The 9,033-nt window shown below is 32.6% G+C and overlaps 1 pseudogene; it reads left to right on the forward strand.

The window, feature by feature from the left end:
• The first annotated feature begins 319 nt into the window (after positions 1–319).
• On the forward strand, positions 320–505 carry LOC145246322 (U2 spliceosomal RNA; annotated as a pseudogene).
• Positions 506–9,033: the final 8,528 nt, after the last annotated feature.

Raw genomic sequence — 9,033 nt, forward strand, 5'->3', positions numbered from 1 at the left:
TGTTTTTAAAATTTTGAGTGAAGTACATGTTGGAAAGGAAAACTCTGAAGAACATAGTTTTTATAAATCAAATATAAAACATAATTTTAATTGTAATCTTAGAATCCAAAAATATGTTTAGTTTGTCCGAGTCGGGCGCAATTCAATTTTTTCGTGGTACTTGTAAGCACTGGATATGCAAGAAATGCAGCGAAATTACTGGTAGGTTACATTAAGATAACCAATTTGTGTGTAAGAAGTATAAGACAATCAAGATGCCATGCAAAAAAAGTAATTGTTTAAATTCCATCTGATATCGCTGTTGTGTTGAAAGTAAGGTACACTTTCTTAGCTATTTAGCTAAGACTAAAGTGTAATATCTGTTCTTTCCAAAGATTGTTTCTGAATTTTTGAGATGAAGATTGGTTATATTATTTGGATTCATCGGACTACTGTTCTCATTTGAGTGCGATTTTGACAACGTTTCGGTCGATGTAATCTCCGACCTTCTTTAAGTGTATCTTGTTGAACGCGGGAATGTTTCTGTTGAACTCGGGAATTTGGACGGAATTTTAAATGAAACCCTTTATTTACTTCATGGAACCACAATGACCCGTGGCGCAGTGGTTAGAGTACTTGGAAAAAATAAATAGTAAAAGTGATATTCTCCTGAAGGTTGAAAGTTCAATTTTCAGTGTGGGTAGCCGAAAAATACAATCGTGAATTACTTAGAATCTCTATCCAGTCATAGCTGACGGAACAAGAGCATGCTACCCACGTGAAATAAATAAAGGGTTCTGTTTGAAATTCCGTCCAAATTCCCAAGTTAGACAGAAACATTCCCGAGTTCGACAAGATACCAATGAAAAAGGTCGGAGGTTACATCGATCGAAACATTGTGAAAATCACACTCAAGATGAGAACAGTAGTCTAATGGATCCAAATACGAATTGCATAATAATATTGTGATGTTTTCGTTCGCACTGGGCGTCAATAGAATGGAAATATATCACAATTTCTTACAAGTGCTTTGAAGATAGACCCACCCATTACGATGTATACTGAAACTATATTAAACAGAGTACTTATATAAGTATGTTTCAATTTAAACAAAGGTGATACAATAATATTGTGGGGTTTGCGTTCGCACCAGACGTCCAAAAATTTATTTCATAGTATAATCAAAAAATTAAACAAAAAATGCTCACCTTATTTAATATGTTTCTATGAACGGATTCTGATTTTATATTCCTTGTCATGAAATCAGTCCCATATAATTTTAGAGTCTGAAGATTAGATCTCCCACCCCGCCCCATAATATTCTGTACATTTTTGTTTTCTTTTAACATAAACTATTGGCATGATTTAATGCTTAATCGATTCAGGCCGGTAATGGTTTCATGCTATAAATTATTAATATCGTCAAATATTTATAGGTTAATTAGAATAATATTCGTCCCAGAACTGGTGAAATGAACTTCTCAAACAGAATTGCATTATTTGTATGTCACCATACGAATATTAAAATTAAGATATAACCATAACGCGACCTTAAACCTGTCTAATATTCTTATTCTAATTTTGATCCAAATTTACAACATGGTTTTCATTCAAGGTTTAAAATGTCTAAAAAAGAAATGAAATTCAGAGAGTTTTGCTTAATCGGTGTCCAATAACTCTTGATTAAACTTAATGTAAATCTGAAATGTTTTATTTTTCAAATGAGAAATTGTACTCATATTATGCCCTTTAGAAACGAAAAGATTAAAATATATCAAATAAACTGAAACTTGGGGATTTTTTGCTAATTGATCCCTAACAGTTATTGTTAAATTTTTACAAAAATCAGACGTATCTGAATATTCAGTTTCAATCACATTTTAACTCTCTTTGCATGAAACTAAATTAAACTAAATATAGCCAATATAACGACCACTTAGGTCAAACAACTGTGTTCCAAAATTCATAATGCTCGGTTAATTAATTTAGCAGTGAATCCTGTCAATACAAATTTATAAACATATACACATATCTGATAGAGAGTGGTTTTTGTAGATGTATATCGTTGGTATAATTCCCCATGAATATATCAACCGCCTGAGAAAATATTAAGAGAAGAAATTCAACTTTTATGAAAGATGGAAAACAAAAGTTTATTTGGCAGTAAGTCCATAATTAGACTTCACCAATGTTACAATGTTATCACTATTTAATGTCATACGTTCATAGACAATGCAGGCACCATGGGATCATTCACCCCCCCCTTTATTTACGATACTATTAAAAGATTATTTTTAAACACAAAGATGCTTTTTAATGACCAAAATTCATAAAATTCTAAAATTTATTTATTTTTTATTATTGACGTCACCACTCATCAAGGCCAAAAGCCACTCAAAGATAAGTATTAATGAGACAGGAATGATTTCTATCTGAAAGATGAGGAACAGTATGGGAGTACTTACATTGATCAATGGTATGAGCTGCATTTAATTGCTTATGAGGAAGTATATGACAGTATTGTCATTGGATTTGAAGATGAGCAAGTTTTGATTAACAGGGAAGCAGTCTTACGGTAATGTTTTGCACAAAGGAGAAGCTCCTTTAAAGAAGCTCTGTCCATGGAAATTCTGCCTGATACTAGGCTTATGGACAAAGAAAGAAAATTGTTGTTGTTTTTTTCTGGTAGGAAAGCGAGTTTATGCTGTGAATGTTTTACAATGAGGAATCATTTGCACACATTTCATGGGAATAAAAATAAAGAAGAGAGAAATTATGGTTCAGAATGGGGATTCATTTTGTGGATTATCTAGACTACTTTTCTCTTCTTGGATATTAGTCGTTTTTGGCCAATGCAACCTCCGACCTTCTTCAAGTGTATTTTGTCCAACTCGGTAATATCTATGAATTTTCAGTGCAAAGAAATACTAAAAATACAGTTATGAACTACTTCAACATGGTCATGACAGATGAAACAAGAGCAAGCGATACATGTTGATTAAATAACACATCCATTAAAAAATTCTGTCTTGAATTTGACTAGATGCATCTGAATAAGGTTGGAGGTTACATCTACCAACATGTTGTGAGCATAACATCCAAGATGAGAGCAGTAGTCTTACTACTCAAAATAATACAGAGTAAAGGGGGACTAGCAAGAAAGAGTTGTAAGGAAGGGAAGAGATTTCCTCCACTCCACACACTAAATTTTGAAGACAATTTTATACTCTCTATTAAATGAATTAATTTCTAAGGAAGATAAGTTTTCGCATTTAACATTATAAACATTTTTAAAGAGCAGAAACGTGAAGGGCTTTAATTTTAATGCATGTGGAAGTGACATGCTTTCATGAACTCTGTTAATCTTTCTTCAGACGGAGACTGCAGAGGTATGAAGTACCCACTGTTCATGAAAGCAGTTTCTTTTTCATTAAGAAAAAAAAAAAAAAACAAATTCCTCATTAATATTTTAAATAGCATTCGCATTGCTGCCTCTTCGGTATTTTCGGGAAAACAAAGAGTAGGAAGCGAAGTCAAAAACAGGCAGTCTCAACAATTCAACCATTCGCTTGTGCATGGACACTGTTGCCATATCTCCCTCTTGGACAAAGTGTAAAAATGAATATCTAACCTAATAGGTTTTGCACTGTCTGTCAAACTCCAGCCCTGTCGCATCACCTCCAGAGTTGTATCCTTGTGTTTGCTTTACAAGTATTTCTACAGAATGTGACCCAATAAAATTACTGTAACCCCTCAACCAGCCGACTAGAAAAATTTCACACCCCCTTCCTCACTCTGAACGTCCCTTGATGTTAGAAGATTTTTTGCTCTAATAGCTATTTTGTATCAGACTACTTCTTCCTTCCTCCCCACAGCACCAACAAGAAGAAATTTAAATGTAATGTGAGCAAACATCTTAGTATCCACCTCCTCTACCATAACTCCTTATGATTCAGTGTCAGTATGCTTTGTTTGAGGCGAAGAAAAAAATGAAAATATAATGTTTTTAAATAACACTTTAACAATGTTCCTAATAAACATCTTTGGATGTTTATTTCAATGGTTAAAAGATAAAATTTTTTTTTTTAAATCAACTAATCAAATTTCAGCTCCACCTTTTAAAGGTAGAAAATTAACCAATCAATCTATCATTATTATTGAAAATGTCTTCATTTCCAAACAACATTTTATCCAACCTTGACCCCTTTTTGCCTTTGCCCTACAAAATATTTACTAATTTGAAATTTAAACTCAACGAGAAATAGATTTTTTCTAAATTTTAATAACCTTATTCACATGCTTTATCTCCGACAGATTACAGATAGAAGCTGAAAGATTCCAGAAGCTCTGACTCATTAACATATGATATGAAAGCAAACTTGCTAATATTTAGAGTTAAGAAGAGGAGACTTTGTGGCTTCCTCCAAAGGAGGAAGTGTCAAGGGTATATTAAATTCACAAACTGTCCCCATTCACATGTATATCCTGGTCAGGGGAGATGACATTAGGTTTTTGCAATTCTTGCAGGGAGGTGTCGACGTCCTCCAACATACAGCGCCTGGTATTCTCAAATGGTTGCCCATCTGGTACTGACTAAACTCAACATTGATTAACTTCGGTGATCTAATAATGTGTGAATGTGATTTTTGCAGAGACTGAACTAGAATTAGTTAACCTAGTACAAAGCCAAGACAAGATATCAACACTGCATGGAGATCAACTTATAAAAAGACTTAAGTGATGACCAATAACACCATTGGCATCAGCAAAAACGTAAAGGCCAGAGGCGGGAAAGTGTAAGTCTTCAACAGCTTCAAGTATCTTGGGACAGTTGTGGCGGATGATGGATTCAGACAACAGTAGCACAGAAGATAATAAAATATCTCTTTGACTGACGAGTAGATTCCAGTCGGGCATCTTTTTCGAATCTATATCTCCATCACTCTTTCGTCCTCCGGCGGAGAACAGGCGAAAAGTTTACTTAGCATGTTATTTTATAGTGTTGTAAAAATAAAAAAAACAAAAGAATATAAGACCGTGTATCAATAATGTCGTCGGACTTTTAAAAAATCCCTGTTATCACAGAACAAAAGAAAAAATTAAGACGTGATTAGCATCTCCCTTTTTTATTTAGGTGTATTTCCGTATGCAAATAATCTTTTTATATGTCTCCGCAAATCAATGGATTTTCGATTAGTTGTGTCTCCGCGTCAACCAGTCAGACTTTGTTTCTTGTGGTCAGGTGATTGACTACGTCAATTAGCCGGGTTTTATTTCGTCTGTATAGCTGCTATTTTCAGTATCCACAACTAGATATTCAACACGAGCCCCATCCCCATCAGTACTTGTGAATCAGTGTTTTTGAACGACCGGGCAATGCAAAGTCGTTTAGTTTTCCCAGTTTTTCCAGCCGATGAGGTGTGTAAGAGGTTCTTCGATTATGCTACTTAGGGAATTAACCACAACTCTCTTGGGGAGATACATTTAATCAAAGCACAATAGAAGCTGCACAGTCATTTGAAATGTCCTTCCCTATAGAGAGAGGAAACACGAGTAAAGCGAAGTGTGTATCATTCGAAGTTGTCTCGCTGGCTTTTGTGGAAAAATTAATCCACGTGTTTCAAAGAGAAAAGGCTTTTCAGTGATGTTTCTTTACAACGCATCCGTTACACAATCCGATAAATGTACGCAGAGATTCTCTTCATACGATTCAATAATCAATCGGAGCAAAACGATTTTCTTTACAGTAAGTTTTTTTTTTTAACATACATAAAAGAAAAAAAAAGTTATGAAGAAAAATTATAAGTAAATAAAAAAGAGCTTTTAGTGCGGCAATATGTTTCTAAAGAACATGAATCTGTTTTTATTAGTGCAAAGAACTGAACAGCATATTAATTTGCCATCCCTATTCTGAATAAATGATATATAATACACGGGAATACATTAGATATATTGATATGAAGTATATAATAGTCTGAGTACGCGTAACTCTTTTCATTATATGTAGCATACATATTATATATGAATAATATTCATATATGATAACTCTCTACACTGACACACATACAGACACGCACAAACACACACACATATATATATATGTAATATATATGTGTGTGTGGGGGGGCATCTAGACGACCCATGTACATTATGCCTTCATGAAAAAATTGGTATCCTGTACTTTAAAGAACTCCCAAATCTATCAAACTGTAGAAGAGAAATAGCAAACAACTGTGTTCGCAAAATAAAATTTACTCTAGGATAGCGATACAAAATAGTTTTAAAACTAACAAAAACATTAGAAAATAAACAAATAAATTAATTAAATAGACATGAATATACATAAACGATCACACATATATGTATGTATATATAAGTGCATATATGTATGTACACATATATATATTTATATATAAACAAATAAAGAAAAACACTAACCTAGTTTTAAACCAATCCTTTGTCCGATAAAATGCATGCCCATTGGCTGATAGGAAGGGGCGCGGCGGATACTAGAAAGCTGATTGGCTAACTAAATCCTCAATAGAAAAGGACCATATAAAAACGATAAACAAACACAGAATTCGCGCATAAGCCTAAAGTGTCCTAGAGTGGATGAAACGCCGAATATTCAGTGTAGCTTAATCGCCATATATATTTTATAAATTACTAACTAGCTCTACCTACGTATTGAGCACTTTTGAAGTAAATACTTAACGTTTACGCATAAATCTATACTTTCGTATATTAGTTTTATGTCAGTAAATGAAGTAGTTATATGTAATATATATATATATATATATATATATATATATATATATATATATATATATATATAACGTATTACGTATTTTTATATCATAGTTTTATCATTTTATCATTATTACTATTATTACTAGCAATATGACTTTTAATGTTATATTTACCATTATATCTTTATTATTATTAATATTATCATCGTATTATCTTTGTATTCTGATTTTTTAAATATTTAGTTTTATACTATTTTGTACCTTTATGCTATTACTGCCACTCCCTGATTAACTACTGTTTATTTGTATTTTAAATACACCCTCCTAAATCAAGCTGTCCTCCTATTCATCTATCTATAAGATCTTTTTACCATTATTTTTTATTACTTCTATGTTTGCTTAAATTTAATTCATACATATTGAACTTATACCCCCTAGCGTATCATGGCAAACGTCCTATTTAATAACCCAAACGTAAAATCCTGATAAAATCTTGGTAAAACCCTGAAAGTTAATGTGAGTTGAGAGTAAAATCTTGGTAAGAATTGATAAATAGGAGGATCAACAGAATAGTTCGAAGATCTGAAAAAGTCTCTTTCATGTGAGGGTGAATATGATAGATCGAGATAAAAATTGGAGCATAAGAAAGATGTAATATCTCCAAGAAGAAATAAATGAAAAGCCGAGAGAATCTATCACAAATCCCCAAAAACTCTTGTAGATATTTTCTTTTTTATACAAAGGGACCGGCATATATCAAGGCCCGGAAGCCACTCGAAGATTAATGTGTGTATCATGGTCATAGGAACAATTGGGTAATAATCGTTTGTAGAAGTAATTTGGTATAATTAGATTATTTACGGGGACAGCTGAACAAGAACTTGTTTACGTTGAACTTGAAGATAATGATATTGTAGTCAGTTGGAAAGCAAAGCAACAGAACAGAGGTCCACAGGCGGAAAGTTCTAGGGAAGAAGCTCTGTATATGGAATTCGTGTGTAGGTTTAGGCAACGATAGGGAGTGGGAGACTTTATTGATAGTGATTTTAGTTAGACGAGTGTTTTTTTGTGAAGGATTGGTAGGGGGACTATAGCTTGGAACTCAGTCGAACACTTTCCATTAAAATAGCGATAGAGCAGAGAAAGGCTTGCAGCTTCTCTTCTGTGAGAACGAGGCTACAGAGAAGAGAAAAGGGCATCGCCTACTAGATTACGAAGTGCGTTTTGAACTCTGTCAAGGCAGTATAGAGTGCTTTGAGTAGCTCCTACCCAGATGTGGCAACAATACTTCATCCTATGACGTATTTGGCTCTTATAGAGATAGAGAATAGATTCAGTAGTAAGATATCTACTGAAGCGGTAGAATGCTCCAATCATTTTTCCAGCGACCTTGGTTAAGGATTTGATGTATGTATTCATTTCAGATTGGGAGTGAAGATCAGAACAGGAAGCTTGTCTAAACATGGGGCGTCCTCAAGGTGAGAGTCATTCATTTCAATAGGGACCAGATGAGGGTCAGAGCGTTGATGATGTAAAGATAGAAGCTTGGTTTTATAAAGGAAAAGTAGCGTCAAGCAAAACTATATTCTAACTCATAATCAATCGAAAATAGAATTTATTAAAATGCGAGTATTCAGATATTTTTCTGTCATATTCTTTTCTTTATTCATCTGATAATATAATAAAGTTATATGTAACTTTCATTCCTCATCTGTTATTAATACACACAAACATTATATATATATTTATATATGTATGTGTAGTATATAAATATATATATGTATGTGTAGTATATAAAAATGAGGAATAAAAGTTACATATAACTTTATTATATTGTCATATCAATAAGAAAAGAATATAAATATATATATATATTATTACTATAATAATTTTAATTACCTACATATATATAACCCCCCCCCCACATATATATATATATATATATATATATATATATATATATATATATATATATATTATTATTATTATTACTAGAATAATTTTTAATTACATACAGAGACTAGTGTTTTATCCTTTTGGGAATCATCAGTGAAAGGTTTCACAATTACCACCAGTCTCTAACTCCATTAACAAGGAACAAACCAGACGGCCAACTTCAACCACGAGAAATATCGTTGAAATTAAAAAAATTATTTTTTTAATGTCAAGATGTCGGTCCATAGTGATCTAATGATTATAACATCATGATCTGCACATGTGAGCTTAAGTGACCGACTTCTATTTAACTTTATATATATATATATATATATATATATATATATATATATATATATATATATAAAAA

The sequence above is a fragment of the Euprymna scolopes genome, chromosome 23, assembly GCF_053919585.1.
Source record: "Euprymna scolopes isolate OS-2025 chromosome 23, ASM5391958v1, whole genome shotgun sequence".
Taxonomy (NCBI): Eukaryota; Metazoa; Mollusca; class Cephalopoda; order Sepiida; family Sepiolidae; genus Euprymna; species Euprymna scolopes.